Source organism: Leptonychotes weddellii, chromosome 3 (assembly GCF_054177405.1).
Source record: "Leptonychotes weddellii isolate Sample4059 chromosome 3, ASM5417740v2, whole genome shotgun sequence".
NCBI lineage: Eukaryota > Metazoa > Chordata > Mammalia > Carnivora > Phocidae > Leptonychotes > Leptonychotes weddellii.
Window position 1 is genome coordinate 120,186,527 of NC_138371.1, and position 15,736 is coordinate 120,202,262.

The following is a 15,736-nucleotide window of genomic DNA, read 5'->3' on the forward strand; positions in this document are numbered from 1 at the left end:
CAATCAGGCTCCTGTGCCCCTGGGCTCCCCGTGACCACATCCCCGCCATGGTCCGCCACGGACGAGCTGCTTACTCACGGACTCTTGCCTCAGACTGTTGGGTCTCCTTGCTTGCTTCTCTTCATGTGGGTCTCCAGCATTAACGGGCTGCCCTTTTTAAAAAGTGGAGCAGAGTCCGCTTTGAATCACAAGACAGCACAGGGAGGAAGCTGGAAGTGGCCGTCTCTGCCGGCGATGTCTCTACCACTCGGTCCAAATTCCTGGAGCCTGAGGTCCTGCAGAGAGCCAGGGGAAGGAGCACGGCCCCGGGGGCAGCAAAGCCCAGATCGGAAACAGAGCAGGCCCTGGGGAGGGAGCCAGCCACACCCGTCAAGCCTTCTTAGGCTTGTGACCTGGTTGTACCAGCAAGGGACCCCTCATCCAGCCCTCTGTCACTTTGAGGAATTCCGCTGATAACTCTGCCGGCCCGGCTTTTGCTGGGTACCAGGTACCTAACGCTTCTCCCCTCCTCCTGGGAAGAGAACAATACATCAGTCATTGGGCACTTGAAACTTGTAGCAAAGGACATTCTGCAAAAGAGAAAAAGGAAACAATCCAAGATATGGCATAATAAGATTGAAACAGGGTGACGTGCCTTATTTATTACTAATCAAGTGAGGGCATCTGTTTATCCGTAATATAGGCACCATTAACTGTCTTTTTCTTCTTTGATACAATAGTTAATAAATCCGATGACTTAATTTGAGAAAGAAACTATGTTGTCCATGAGTAAATGCTCATTGGGGGAAAGCATAAGCAGATTCCGTCGAAAGTCTGTCCTTGTGACCAATTCAGAATTCCATACATTTCTATTAGGGTCTTAGGCATTGTATTAAGTTCAAAATAGATGATAGGCTATAAATTGTTACAAGTTAAAGAAAAGAAAAAGACATTTGGAAATGAATGAAATTCTTAGTAACTATCTCTCAGGCATGTATTAATTGTTACTATTCGAAAATGCATGTGAGGCTGTTTATCATCTGACCACTACTCACACCATCATAATCAGTGGCCAGTTTATTTATTTATTTTTATCTATTTTAGTGGGCAATTCACTTTAATTTTTTTAAGCGATTTTTTCTTTTCCTTCCTACTTTTTCTACCTTTTTTTTTTTTTTTTAGGGGGGGTAGGGGCAGAGGAAGAGGAAGAGAGAGAATTCCAAGCAGGCTCCACGCCCAGTGTGGAGGCCCATGTGGGGCTCGATCTCACAACTCTGAGATCAGGACCTAGAGTCAGATGCTTAACCGACTCAACCACCCCTAGTGGGCAATTCACTTTAAAGCAGAGTTTTATTGCTGACACTCAAGCCTGGGATAGTTTTTAGGTCTTAGGATAGTTATAGTTCTATAACTGTTTTACTTGAAATCTCCCCAAATGTTTAATTTAGATGAAGTGTATGTATCGTGCATGTTTTGGACTCTAAACCATAGCACGGTAGTCCTTCCCTCCTTCCTTCCTTCCTTCCTTCTTTCCTTCCTTCCTTCCTTCCTTCCTTTTACATCCAACAAATATCTCTTGCTTGCCTGCTAGGTTCTGAGGCCACTGTGTTAGGTCCTGTGGACGAAGCAGTGAGCCAGCTTTCATGGGACGTAGAGGCTTGTCCCTAGGTTAAGAAGAAGTTAAGAGTTAAGAAGAGTTAAGAAGAAAGGGCTGATCATAAGGAGGATGGGGGTCACTTGCAAGGACTGTCTCCCAATGCCGTGAGTTCCCCATAGCTGAGTTACCTGAGCATAAGCTGATTCAGTATTCACCAGTGGTGGGCTTAGGGGGGTGCTTATATGATTTCCCCAATAGGAAAAAGGTCGGGCTGCGTGACTTCCATGAACATTCCACTCCTAACTCTAAGACTGTATCATTCTAAATTGCTTTTAAAAAATATTCTCAAGGAAAAATGCTAGGGAAACTTAGCATACAAGAAATATTTCCTATATGGGTTAAACATTTCCAGTGTGAATGAATGAAAGATGAACTGCAATGGATTTTTCTTTTGTGTGCTCAGCTGTGAACCTGGGTAAGCCACTGCGTTTCCCGCACACTTTAGCAGAGGTAATCATGCTCATTTCTACCTTGTAGGATGTTGGTGACACTGCAAAGGGAGCCTCCATCCTTGGAGATATTTATTCATTATAACAGCAAAAATAGTGAACATTGCTGAGCATTGGCTGCGCTCCAGATATTCTGTTATATACTTCGCATTTACAGTTGCAGTGAGTCCTTATAACAATCCTATGAGGAGTGTATTATTATACCCATTTTGCAGATGATAAAAGTAAGGCTTAAAGAGCTTAAGACGCTTGCCCAAATTCCCACAGTTAGAGGTCAAGCTGGATTTGAACCAGGGATCTTGACTCCAAGGTTCATGCTCTTTGCCACACTCTTGTTGGTGTCTGTCAGGGCTCTTGAAATCCCTCTTGGCGAGGGGGTTGCAGGCCATTGGGTGGCCAGCCCAGACTCTGTTGGCTCATAACCTGTATGCACTCTGCCCACATTCACCAGGAATGCTATGGTGAATCGCCTGTAGCGCGACTGCATGAGGTGTGGCGCCTTTAATTATAATTCTTAATTTTTCCCAACCTGATTTCTTACAGGCATAAACAAATTGCTTTCAAACCCAGAGGTCTACCAAACTGACGTGATGGAGAGAAGCATTTTGCATTTTAATCCTGTGAGAACATAATTAACACAGGGACATCTCCTCTGTGGTGTGGGCTGCTTGTCTGGGGTTGTACAGAGACAGTCCCCACTTGTCTCTGTGCTCAAGGAGTTTGCCATGGCGAGAGAGCACTCTGACCAAATTGAGATGCGGGGGCACAATAAAGAAATCCCGGGCACTGCTAGAGGCAGCCGGGGCAATGCGAGGGAACCCCGCACCCGCTGCTGCAGACTTGGACAAAACACGCAAGTCCTTCTGGGGAAACCGGGCAGGTGGCCCCACCTGTCCCTCCAGCAAGGAGACGGTGCAGGCGGCTGCCTGGGCTCCCCCTGGTCACAGGTGACGGCTGACACCCAGACCTCAAGTTCTTCACAGGTACCCAGTGCATGGACTCAAAATGAGCCCCTGGACCTTCCCACCATCCAGTGCCTTTCAGTATGGTGCGGCGTGGACGGCACAAAGGCCTGGCTGCAAGTAATTGCTTCTTGGGACGCCTGGCTGGCTCAGCCGGCAGAGCCTGTGACTCTTGATTTCTGGGGCGTGAGTTCAAGCCCCACGTTGGGTGTAGAGCCTACTTAAAAAAAAAAAGAATTGCTTCTTACTAACTGTAGACCTTCAGCATGTTACTGAACTGCCCTGAACTTTAGTTACTGATTCTGCCAAATGGCATTATAATACCTACCTCTCACTGTGAGCATTAAATGAGACAGTGTCTAAAGCACCCAGCATGGTCCCTGATAAGCAGAAAAAATCAGGTTCTTTGGATTATGTGCCCAACCCCCATCTCATCTAAAGAAAGACCGTTGACGTGACATTCTTGCTCGCACAGGAAGGGGCTTTGAGAATCACCATGTAATTGGCTAGGATGTGAATCTATGCTGTTTTATCCCAAAATATCTTTTTTGACGTCTTGTAAGAAAAAGGTTGGAGATTTTAACAGGGGACAATGGACTGAAATTCCAAGCTCATTTTTATCTAACTTGTAAAAAGTAAGTCATTCAGTGTCGTGACCTCAGAAGCAGAGGGTTGAGCTAGTCCTTCTCCTTATTTCCTGCCACACCATCACACTGGTCCACGCAAGGTCTCCCCCCCCTTTTTTTGTTTCCTTTTAGGAATGTGCTCTCAAGAAATACGTATTGTTGTTTTGTGTACACACATTTTAGATTTATGCACATGGTTATATGTTCTATATTTCATGTTCCCTGATGTATTTCAACAGACACTATGTTTTTAAGATCTGTCCACGTGGTTCTATGCATATATCTGATCCTTGCTTCCAACTGCTGGTAATAGCCCATGTGTAACTACCGCATTTGCTTTATCCATCTCTTGGAGGTGAGCATCCCGGCTGTCTCCAGTCCTCGCCGGCATGGACAGCCCCTGGACGGCCTGTACACGTGCTCTTGTTGTGGGCTGCGTGGGAAGTTCCTGGGGAAGCATGCCCAGGAAGGGAATTTCCGTGTCTTAGAATATGCATGGCTCTCATTTGGCCTCAGAGTTCCAGGCCAAGCGCTGGAAGGTAACACCGCTCCGTACCCCTCCACCCTCCATATCCCTGCCAATACTTGATACTTCCCAGCTCTCCTTGTTTCCCAGTGTAACAGGTGCAAAATTGTATCTCATTTTGTTAATTTGCATTAGGGCGATCACCAGTGATCTCAGTACCTTGTTGTATGCTTATTGCTTTCATCTGTTTTCTCTTCTGAAAGTATCTACTCGTAACTTTATCCATTTTTCTGTATTGTGGCTGGTTTTTTTTCTTGTTGATTTGCGTTTACATATATAGTATAAATCCCTTGTCAATGTTAGTATTGTAAATACCTTCTCCCTTTCTGCCCAGCATCTATTAACTATCTCCAGGATGTCTTTTGTCGAAACAAAATCCTTAATTTTGATGTGTTCAGATCATTTTCCCCCATTGGTTTGTTGTGCTCCTTTTCTCATATATTAGATCCCCAGATACACGTGGGTGTATCTCTGAGCTCCCTACTCCATTCTGTTTGGTCTATTTGTCTTTATCAAATTGTTTTCAATGCTATGGCTTTAAAATACATCTTATTATGTGATAGGGAAAGGTCCTTCTTTTCACTATTCTTTTTAAAGGTTGGTTCAGCTTTCCATAGACTTATTCCTCCAAATCAATATTAAAGTAAGTTTATTAAGTACCTCAAAAAAAATCCAACTAAAATTTAATCATGATGACACTGAATCTATAGATTAATCTGGAAAGAATTAATGTCTTAATAATGTTAAATCATCCCATCCAAGACTATGGAGTGTTTTTCCATTTATTAAAATTCTCTTTTATAATAGACTATTTTAATAAAACTTTAAAGTTTTAAAAATAGAGATCTTGTATGTATTCTTGACTAAATTCCCAGGTTTTATACTTTGCCATTTAAAAAAAATTAATAGGCTATTTTTAAAAGCAGGTTTAGGTTTCCAGAAAAATTGAGTGGAAAGTAAAAAGAGTTCCCATAAAGCTCTTCATCCAACAGCTCCCCTTCTCCACACCGTCCCCTCAACACACACCACTCCTCCCTTCTCCCCTCCCCCCCACCACTGACTTCCTGCCCCCTGCCCTAGCTTCTCTACTTACTAATACGTTGCATAGGTGTGATCTATTTGTGATAATTGATGTATTATTATTAACTAAAGTTCATGGTTTACTTCAAGATTTGCTCTTTGTGTTGTATAGTTCTAGGACTTTTGTCAAATGTATAATGTTGTGTGTCCACTATTGTAGTAATATGCAGAATAGTTTTTCCTTTTTTTTTTAAACTAAACTCTACGCCCAACGTGGGGTTCCAGTTCACGACCCGGAGACCAAAAGTTGCATGCTGTACTGACTGAGCCAGACACCCGCCCCCAGAATAGTTTCATTGCCCTAAAAATCCCCTGTGCTCTGCCTATGTGTGCGCCCTCCACATCTTCCACCTCCAACCCCTGACAGCCACTGATCTTTTCACCGTCTCTATTGTTTCGCCTTTTCCAGAAGGACACGGACATGGAATCAGACAGTGGAATCAGTACCTTTTCAGACTGACTTCTTTCACTTAGCAAAATGCATTGAAGCTTCCTCCATGTCTTTTTGAGGCTTCGTGACTTTTTTCTTTTTATCGATGAATAATCTCCCACCATATGAATGTACCACAGTTTATGTATCCACTCACTTATGTCCTGATTGCTCCCAATTTTGGCAGTTGTGTAAATGTTGCTATAAACATTCGTGTGCAGTTATTGGTGTGGACATAGGTTTTCAACTCAGCTGAGTAAATGCTTGAGAGCATGAACGTGGATTGTATGGTAAGAGTCTGTTTAGTTTTGTAAGAAACCACCAAGCTGTCTTCCAAAGTGGCTGCACCATTATGGACTCCCAACAGCAATGCATGAGAGTTCCAGTTGCTTCACATCCTTGCCAGCATTTGGTGTTGTCAGTGTGTCTGTTTGGTTTCTTATTGTTGAGGGTTACACTTTCTTTGTATCTCTTAGGTACAAGTCCTTTACTTGGATATGGTCTTCAAATTTTTCTCCCAGTGTGTGGCTTGATTTTCAACTTTTTCTCTTTGAAAAATCTATAGAATGCAAAATGGTACATGTGTTCGAGGGTCAAAAATAAGCAGATGATGTGATCAATGTGTGGTTGGCATGGTCTCGCAGGATGTAACGGAGGATGGATGTCACTGAATTAGAGGTAGTACGGGGCATGTGTTAGAGGGGTTCATGGTGAGTTTTTTCTTACCATACTTTGTTTCTGATTGGAAAGAATGACATTTGTGGTTATAAGAAGTTCAAAGTGTAGATATGGTACAAGAAGCCACATGCTGTGTACTAGAAGTAAGAGACTAAGTGATAAGACAAAGGGATGGCAAGGGTTTGGGGACATGAGGAATGCTGGGGCTATATGTGTAGGTTTGTTCATACTGATGAGCTCGAATGCCCAGCCCAGCTGCTATGTAGTTCAGTTTGATAGCAGAACCAGAGTGAATATCAATTCTGCCTCAAAAACTGGTTCCAAATAAGGTTTTGTGATAAGCTAAAAGCAATTATTACTTAGCTTGGAGAAAAATCCTAAAAACAGAGCAAATTAAGCAGAGAGTAACTAAGCTTGAAAATAGAAAAAAAAAAAACCACATCAAACTGTGTTTGGATGTTCTGGTTCTTTATATCTTGCTTTTAATGTTACTTTCTCATACATTTCAGTATAATTAGAATTTTGGCAATTTTTGTATAGTTGGATTTAGGAAATAGGGGAAAGAAGGGAGAGCTGGGATCAGTCCGTGTCTTCCTCTCTAGCACTCAGGCTAGGATCACTGGACAGGTGAGGCTGTTTCTCACAGAGCCAGCATGACTGACTGTTTGGGAATTGGTAGGTGTAGTCAGTAGGAAAAATCAACCCAAAGGCTGCAAGCCCATGGCAGATGCCTCTCCTCCTTCACCCAGGGAGCCACGGGCATCACTGACTTATTACAACAGCCTTCCATGCACTTGGCCTTGACCTACAAGTCTTCTCAGAGTAGGACTCGATGGAGTCACTTCTAATTTGTCATAGTTGGTCCATGTCTTAGCGTGGGCTGCTATGACAGAATTCCACACACTGAGTGGCTCCAACAACAGACATTTATTTCTCATAGTTCTGGAGGCTGCAGAGTTCAAGATCAAGGTACCAGCAGATCTGGTGTCTGGTGAGAGGTTATATTCTAGTTTGCGTTCTCCTTGTACCCTCACACGGTGGAGAGAGATTATCTCGGTAGGGTCTCTTCGCGTAGCCCGTTCATGAAGGCACCGCCCTTGTGGCCTAATTACCTCCCCAAAGCCCCACCTCCAAATACCATCAGAGTGGGAATGGAGGCTGCAGTGTATGCATTTGAGCGGGATAAACATTCAGTCCATGGTAGAGAAAAAGTATTTGTCACCTCTGAAGTGTCTCAAAAGGACCCTCTGGCTCAGCTCTGAAAACTCTCATGACCTCCCATCGATCTACCCACCAAGCTCGGGACTCCGCTGGCCACTGGATGACACGGCCGGACAGGCGAGTGGGCAAGCTGCCTACGCACAATTACTATACACCCACGACACTCCGGCAGGTTGCAGTCACACTTAGGTGGCCCTGAAACCTGAGCCTGGAGAGGGAGCTCCTGGGTGATGACACCGGGCCCTGGCCGGCTGCTGCTGGGGCTGTGATTCCTGTGGAGGCTGCACAGCTGTGATCTCTTCATTGCCGGCACATCGTCCAGCACGTCCAGAAATGTCCACTGCTGTTCACATGGAAGCTGCCATCTGAGAAAAAAAATCAGGAGCTACCCAGAAGCTGTGCGAGGGTATGTGAGCGGGATCGAGAACGGTGGGCTGGGGGAGTTTGGTAAGTCTTTAAAGTTGTGGCATCAGACAAATTCTGCCTGAAAGGGGGTGGGGGGCATTGGGGTTGGAGGAGAGGGCTGTGAGGTCCCTAGGCAGACCCCGAGGACTCCAGGGAAGAGCCCGGGAGCAGGATGCCACAGGGATCCATCAACACAATCAATTATCATTTTATGTTCAAATTGCACATTAAAGCAAATTATCACCTTTTTGGGGGAGGCATGGGGAGAGAAGGAAGAAGAGGTAGGGGTGAGGGGTGGAGAGAGCAACAAGAAAGTTTTCAAGCATTTTGTGAAAGCTCTACCATCAGAAGCAGCCCTTGGCACGGCGGGGTGTGGGTTATGCGTCCTACGCTCGGGGCCTCAGCTCTCAGAGCAGCCCCCACTGTGGGGACCCGGGAGGCCACCCTCCTTCTTCCAGCCTGCTGCGGAGATGCTGCGGGGGCCCTGAAGTGACAATGCCAGGAGCGGATTTTAAAAGCAGAGGCAGAATTCCCAGCACACACATTCAGTTAATGCACCCCTTCAGGAGATCAGGAGGTGAGAGGAGGTGGGGTGTGGGAGTGAGGTTTGAAAGCATTATTTCTATTTCCAACACAACAGTGATAACGGTGGTAGAGGGATATGGTTTGGTTGGCAGCAGAGCAGAGGACCGGAGAGCCTGTGAGTGCTGGGGAGGGGGGCAGAGCAAAGAAACTTCAAATGCTGGCACAGTTCTGGAATGTTTCTGGACACACAAGCCAGAGACATAATGTTCGTATGAATAGCAATGACAAAAAAAGCACAGATTCAGCCCCCAGCTCTGATCCCAGCAAGCCACTGGCAGGAATGCCTTATGGTCAGCATGTGGGGCTGGGGGTGCTGGGCTGCGGACACAAGGTGGACCCTTTGTGGGAGGCTGGTGGCTTAGTCTTTAGGATGATGAGGGCCTATCAGTCCTGCTGGCTCCTTAGCTGAGGGAGTGAGGGGTCGGGGTGTTGGTGGACAAGTCAGGTCAATCACAAGGTCACACACCTTGGGAACAATATAGCTCCTTAAAGGCCCCGTGCATCGTCCCTGGGAATATCCTCTCTCCAACAGCGTTCCAACCTGGTTGTTGATGAAGAAGTGGGGGGATTTCACACACGGTGGGTTCCCTACAACCTCTTTGTTGGGTTTGACAATACATATAATAATGTGGCTGGTGATTTATTCCGAAGAATTACACCTCAAGTCAAAACAAGAACCTAGGTTCAGGATGTCAGTAGGGCCATCCTAAACATACACCACTTCAATAGGGTTCGTGCATTTATTTTCTTCCCTAAGCTCAGGGGCCGCTGCAGGCCAGCAAGAGAGGTGGGGGTGGAGGGCATGTCCTGGATTGGCCCATCTTACTCTCTGCTTTGGCCACCACTCAATCTCAGCCAGCACATCCCCTGGTCTCCATCAGAGGTTTTGGTCTCTTTCTTCCCCAGAGGCATGAGTCTCTTATGGTCCCCATGAGTCCCTTATGGTCCCCTCCGGTCCACCATCTCAGATCATGCCAAGGAGATGCAGGGACTTGTCAGCACTCACATGGTTTGGCGGCCGGGACTGTAAGCCAGCTGGGGAGACTAGGGACGCTGGGCTCGCTTTGCGGTCTGTTGGTTTGCAGTTATATCGGCTGTATTGGTCATACCCCAAATTACATAAGCCATGATATCATTGGCTGTATACATTCTTTGCAAGCTGATTCAACTTCCTAGTATAGTCCATAATTTTTCTGTACTATCTGACACATGTTTATGACTTTGGGGTACAACAGATGTTTATCTCCCTTGAAGGAGGTAGTCATATGCTTATTTGTAATGGAGTAAGGATGTTTACAACTCTAACTACTTTTGAGAAAAACGTGTTTACAAGCAAAGGAATAATGTTTTGGTGGAAAAGCTTGTTTATCAGTTTTAAGCACAGCAAACAGGTTTCTGTCTATGCCTGCTAAAGTATAGGATGAGACATCCTTTACCAAAATTCATTTCACATATCCCAGACTGGACAGTGGATTACCCTCACCACCTATTATTTGCCTTAATACACATTCATTTGCATTTTCCAGTACACCCAGCTTCTCATCCTAGAAGCAGCATGGTGCCACTTTCATTGGGGAACATGTCAGTGAAAAAAATGGTCCCCAAAATACTTAGGAGAATAATGGTGATCTGATTGTTTTAGGACAGGTGGTTTGGGTTTGGGTTTTCTGGACACTGTACTCTGTGGGGATGGGAGAAGTTCTCTTTTATTCATGACTATATTCCTGATTTGGAGAATAGCCTCCGGCATGTGGAAGGTGCTCAATACATATTTGTTGAATGAATGAATGAATGAATGAGAGAATGACTCTTTTAACAGACACCTTGCCCACCCCCCACCGTTCAGTAGTTCCAAATACTACATAAATCTTACCTTTTCCTCAAAAACTTCTTTCTTATGAGCTAGGAAGAACAGGTGTTTTAGCCATTATACAAATAAGAAAAAAGAAATACTTCAAAAACTTTGCCCTTGGTTTCCCAGGTGGATCCATGGTCATGTGGGATCTCCTGGCTCCTCATCCCGGGCTCCAGGGGCTGGCACACAAGGCCAGGGAGGGAAGCTATGAGCTTCAGCCTGCCTGCCAGGGGCAGCCTCTTGTCGCAGGCCAGCCCTAGGGCTCTGCGTTCTGCCAATCACGTTGGGGAAACCGGGTTCCCTCCTATTCCTGTCAGGCCTATGGCTTATCTTGATTCCGCTGGGCGGGGGATTGGGGGGGGCTTGCTGGGGTCAGGGACTGATGTCTGGTTTATAGACTCGGGAATGAGCAGGGAGCCCAGCGTCAGGAATAAGGGCCGGGCAATGCTGGACTTCTTTCTCCGAGAGACACAGGGAGCTATCTGTGAGCCAAAGGGATGGGAGCCACGACCCCGTGAGCAGGAGTTTTGCTCTATGGCCCGCCATACCGAGTCCATGAGCCGGATAATTACCATGATCCCACAGCTTAATGCTGGCTCTGCCATGCTGCTACTCAGTAGATCTCTCGGGGCCAGTCTTTCTAATGTGGTTGAGCCTCAGTTGCCCAATCTGTAAGGCAGGAGTAATAAATCTACCTCAAGTGAGGTCTGAGTATCTAAATGAAATAAAGTATATGAAAGGAATCTGTAAATCATGAAGTCCTATACAAATACACTATTGCTTTTAGTTAGATTTTTTTACGAGAGCCAACTTTTATTGACAGGTGCTGTGCTGAGCCTTTTACAAGCATTATCCCATTTAATCCTTACAACCATCTTGTCAGCCACTTGGTCATGGTGGAAATATTTTAATAAAATAGAAAAATGTAAAGAAGGGAACTAAAAATACCTGCGATTCCCCTGGTCCAGTGATGTTAGTTGGTTATTTCGATTTTCCTTCCTTCCTCTGGAATGATGATGCTGGTGAGGTCGGGAAGAAGGGCCCGGGGAAGACATGTGTGTGCAAGGGGCGTGCCCAGGTCTGCACTCTGGCCCCTGCATGCTGGCCCCTGACTCAGTGGCAGTTGAGGTGGGGTGGCAGGGGCTAGGGGCTCTCATGCCCTCTACTCCGTGGTTTGCCAGGCTCTGGCAATCAAAACAGGAAGAAGGTCAAGACAGACTTGGCATCCTCCAAGCCCAGGAGAGTGGGAGTATTAAAACAAAGAAAAGTGGTTTCCGTTTATTTAGCTCCTACCATGTTCCAGGCCCTGGGTAAGAGCCTTGCCTGTATTTCATGAATCCTCACAATACCTAGAAGGCAGATGTCAGCTCTGGTTCCCATTTTGCAGACCAGAGATGGAGGCATAGAGAGGTTATTTGCCCTCAGAGACTTCTAGGAAGTATCAGTACCCAGGTTTAAACCTGACTGGAATAGCTTCCTGGCTCTGAAAGCCCTTCTGTCTCCCAAGAAGACTGGGGCCCATTAAAATCTGCTTTTGCCACCAGTCTGCTGGGATTTTTTCTCTTCAAGAGGGGTCTCTGTCTGGAGGGGATTGTCTGCAGGCAAAAGGAAAGAGCTAACACCACCGGTAGATAGCTGTTTCCTGGGCAGCCAGGGAGAGGCTCCTGAACACACAAATGGTGAATAATGTACCTTTGCTCACTTTCCAGCAATGCCATTTGTTGGGATGTGTGGTTTCAGGTACTTTTGTCCACAGAGGGTGAATTTTAGAAGTCGGCTTCTTTGAGCGCTGACTGGATGGACCTCCAGGGCAAGCTCAGGACCGTGGGCGATGTGGCCGGTGGCGGCCAGCGACCTCTCTGGCTTTCTTCTATTTCATGCCAGCCAAAACATACAGACAGTCCCACAGGATGCCTTCCAGGGCTGGCTGCTGGGGAAGGCTGTCAACCACTGCATGGATATTTTGGAAAACTGGGAGGAGGGGGTGTGGGATATAGGTGCTGGAGTCGCCTGATCTCCCGTCTTGGGCAAATTACTCACCTTGCTAAGCCTTAGTTTCCTCAATGTGTAAGATGGAGATAATAATGGTGTCTACCTCCCAGATGGGTAGGAAGAATAAATGAAGGATTATATGAGGTCATGTACGTCTAGTGCTTAGTACACAGAATGTGCTCAATAAGGGTTAGTTATAATAATAATTACTATTATTTTGAGATGTGGACAAATCATTAACCCACCCTCCCTCCATGTACACGCTCAAAAAATTACCACCCACACTGTATTCATTTCCTAGGGCTGGTGTAACAAAATGCCACACATTCATTGGCTTAGAATATCAGAAATTTATTGTCTCACAGTTTTGGAGGCTGGAAGTTGGAAAGCAAGCAGTTGGCAGGTTTGGTTCCTTGTAAAGGCTCTGAGGGAGAATCTGCTCCTACCGTCTCTCCTCGATTCTGGTGGTCGGCAGGCTTCCTTGGCATTCCTTTGCTTATAGACACATCACTCTGATTTCTGCCTCGTCATCACATGGTCTTCTTATAAAGACACCAGTCAGGGCGCCTGGGTGGCTCAGTCGTTAAGCGTCTGCCTTCGGCTCAGGTCATGATCCCAGGGTCCTGGGATCGAGTCCCACATCGGGTTCCCTCCTCGGCGGGAAGCCTGCTCTCCCTCTCCCACTCCCGCTGCTTGTGTTCCTGCTCTCGCTATCTCTGTCTCTGTCAAATAAACAAATAAATAAAATCTTTAAAAAAAAAAAAAAGACACCAGTCATATTAGATTTAGGGCCCACCCTGATCAAATATAATCTCGTTCTAACTTGATTCCATCTGCAAAGACCCTACTTCCAAGTGAAGTCTCACTCACAGGTACTGGGGACTGGAGCTTCAACTTATCTCTCTGGGATCTGCGGTCTAACCCACAATACCCATGTACCCCACTTATGCTAGAGCCTCTGCAGTTTTCAGTTTATTCTTTATTGCCATTATTTTCTAAGAGTTATGGAACCCTCCAAAAGCTCAGGTGAGTTAATTTCTTTGGCTGAACTGCCGGATCTTCAGTCAAGATAGAAATGTTCCAGGTAGGAGGGGTACACTGTCTTATCCGTGGTTCTCACTTCAGTGTTCAAGAGTTCAGTCGTTGATTCGACAAGTGAACTCTGAGGTCCTACTCTGTGCGACACACTGTGGTAGGTCCTGGGGTACAGAGTTAAATAAGGTACCATCCCTGCCCTTGCGCAGCTGGGCCTGGGCGCAGAGAGCCAGTGAAGAACTTGACTTTATTTATTTTTTAAAATATTTTATTTATTTATTTGACAGAGAGAGAGAGAGCACAGAGGGAGAGGTAGAGGGAGACGCAGACTCCCCACTGAGCAGGGAGCCCGATGTGGGACTTGATCCCAGGATGCTGAGATCATGACCGGAGCTGAAGGCAGACGCTTAACCGACTGAGCCACCCAGGCGCCCCTGAAGAACCAGATTTTAAATACCGTGATACCACATGGCCTGTGCAGGGAGCTGGGAGACCAGAGAGGCCAAAGTTCCCCACGGGAGGAACATACCCTGCTGGCGGAGTGAAGGGTGGCCTGAAAAAGGCCACTCCTGCAGGGCTCAGAGGAAGAGAAAAGGGCATTCCTGGCAGGGTGCCCAGCATGGCAGAGGATGGTAAGATGTGCACATCTAGAGTGAGAAGAGGCAGGAGGAAATCTGCAAAAGTAGAGAGTACGAGGCTGTTTGCAGAGAGCAGGTGTGAGAGAGGAGGGGAGAAGCCTGGGGATGTGGACACTGGGATTCAGGAGGGTGCAAGCAGCCTCCAAGAGGGGAGGCTCTCCTGCAGAAAGGCAGGATGGAGGGCTTAAGTCGGTTGTCCACAATCTCCACTATGTTGTCCTAGGCAGGTGCACGAGCCAGGGTTCCCAGAGAAACAGAACCAATAGGATGTGTGTGTTTATATATAAAATCATTATAAGAAATTGGCTCACACACTTACGGAGGCTGACAAGTCCCCAGATCTGCAGTTGGCAGGCAGGAGACCCAGGAGAGCCAATGTGTGGTTCCAGTCTGAGTCCAAAGGCCTGAGAACAAGGAGAGCTGACAGTGTAGATTCCAGGCTGAAGGCTGGCAGGCCCGACACTCCCAAACTGCTGATGTTTCAGTTTTTGTCTGAAGGCTAGGAAGGACCACTTCAAGCAGCCAGGCAGGAGGAGGTCCCTCTTCCTCAGCTTTTTTCTTCTACTCAGGCCTTCAACTGATTGGATGAGGCCCACCCATGTTGGGGAGGGCAAATGGCCTTACTCAGTCTACCCATTCACATGCTAATCTCATCCAAAACAGACACACCTGGAAAGTCTGACCAAATATCTGGGTACCCCATGGCCCAGTCAAGTTGATACACAAAATTAACATGCTTGCAGGAAATGAAACAGGCAACAAATCTCAATTTCTGAAATGTCCAAATCTTTCCCCATGTCTGTGAGGGGACCAATTGACCCTCTGTTAGTTACTGTAAAAGCCGGGAAACTAAACTAGTTTGGACAAGGGCAAAACCTGCCATCGATAGGGAAGTCAATCTATCCAGTACAGGTAGTCCTCCACTCATTAGGGACAGTTGTATCCACAGCTCTTGGGCTGAGCAGGCTGAGCTCCAGCGGCGGCGGCCAGGACCCTATCTCCTGAAATGCCTGTGGGAGAGTAAGGCCAGCCAAACTCCCTGAATAGGAGAGCTTGGACCCTGCAACGCACTTGAAGGGAAGGACCAGCTCAATCTGGGATGCAAATTTATGCAAACTAGCAGGCGGGCCCTCGAGTCCTGGCCTTTTCTTCCTACCACGAGAGCAACAGTGTCCTGGTTCCTCACTGGCCTCTCTGGTTCTGTTTCTCCCCATGTGCTCCCCTCTGTGGGCCTGAGAAGAGCATTCATTCAGTCTTGTTAAGGGAGGCAGCTGGGGCTGCCCAGAAGTGGCTGCAGAACTGGGTGAGGATGGGGGTGGACACGTGGGCTGCCATCTCTGCCAGGGTCCCCTTCCGGTAAGTATGCAATGGCCCCTGCCTGCCTGCGAGAGGCGGGATGCACGTGGGCAGGTGTGAAATGCCAGCAGGCCTGGTGCGGGGATCACACGAACAGCCCGTGCCCCAGAGAAGCACATGGTTTAAGGAGAGACAGACTTTTTTTTTTTTTTTTAAGATTTTTTAATTTATTTTTTAACAGAGAGAGAGAGACATCGAGAGAGGGAACACAAGCAGGGGGAGTGGGAGAGGGAGAAGCAGGCTTCCCGCCGAGCAGGGAGCC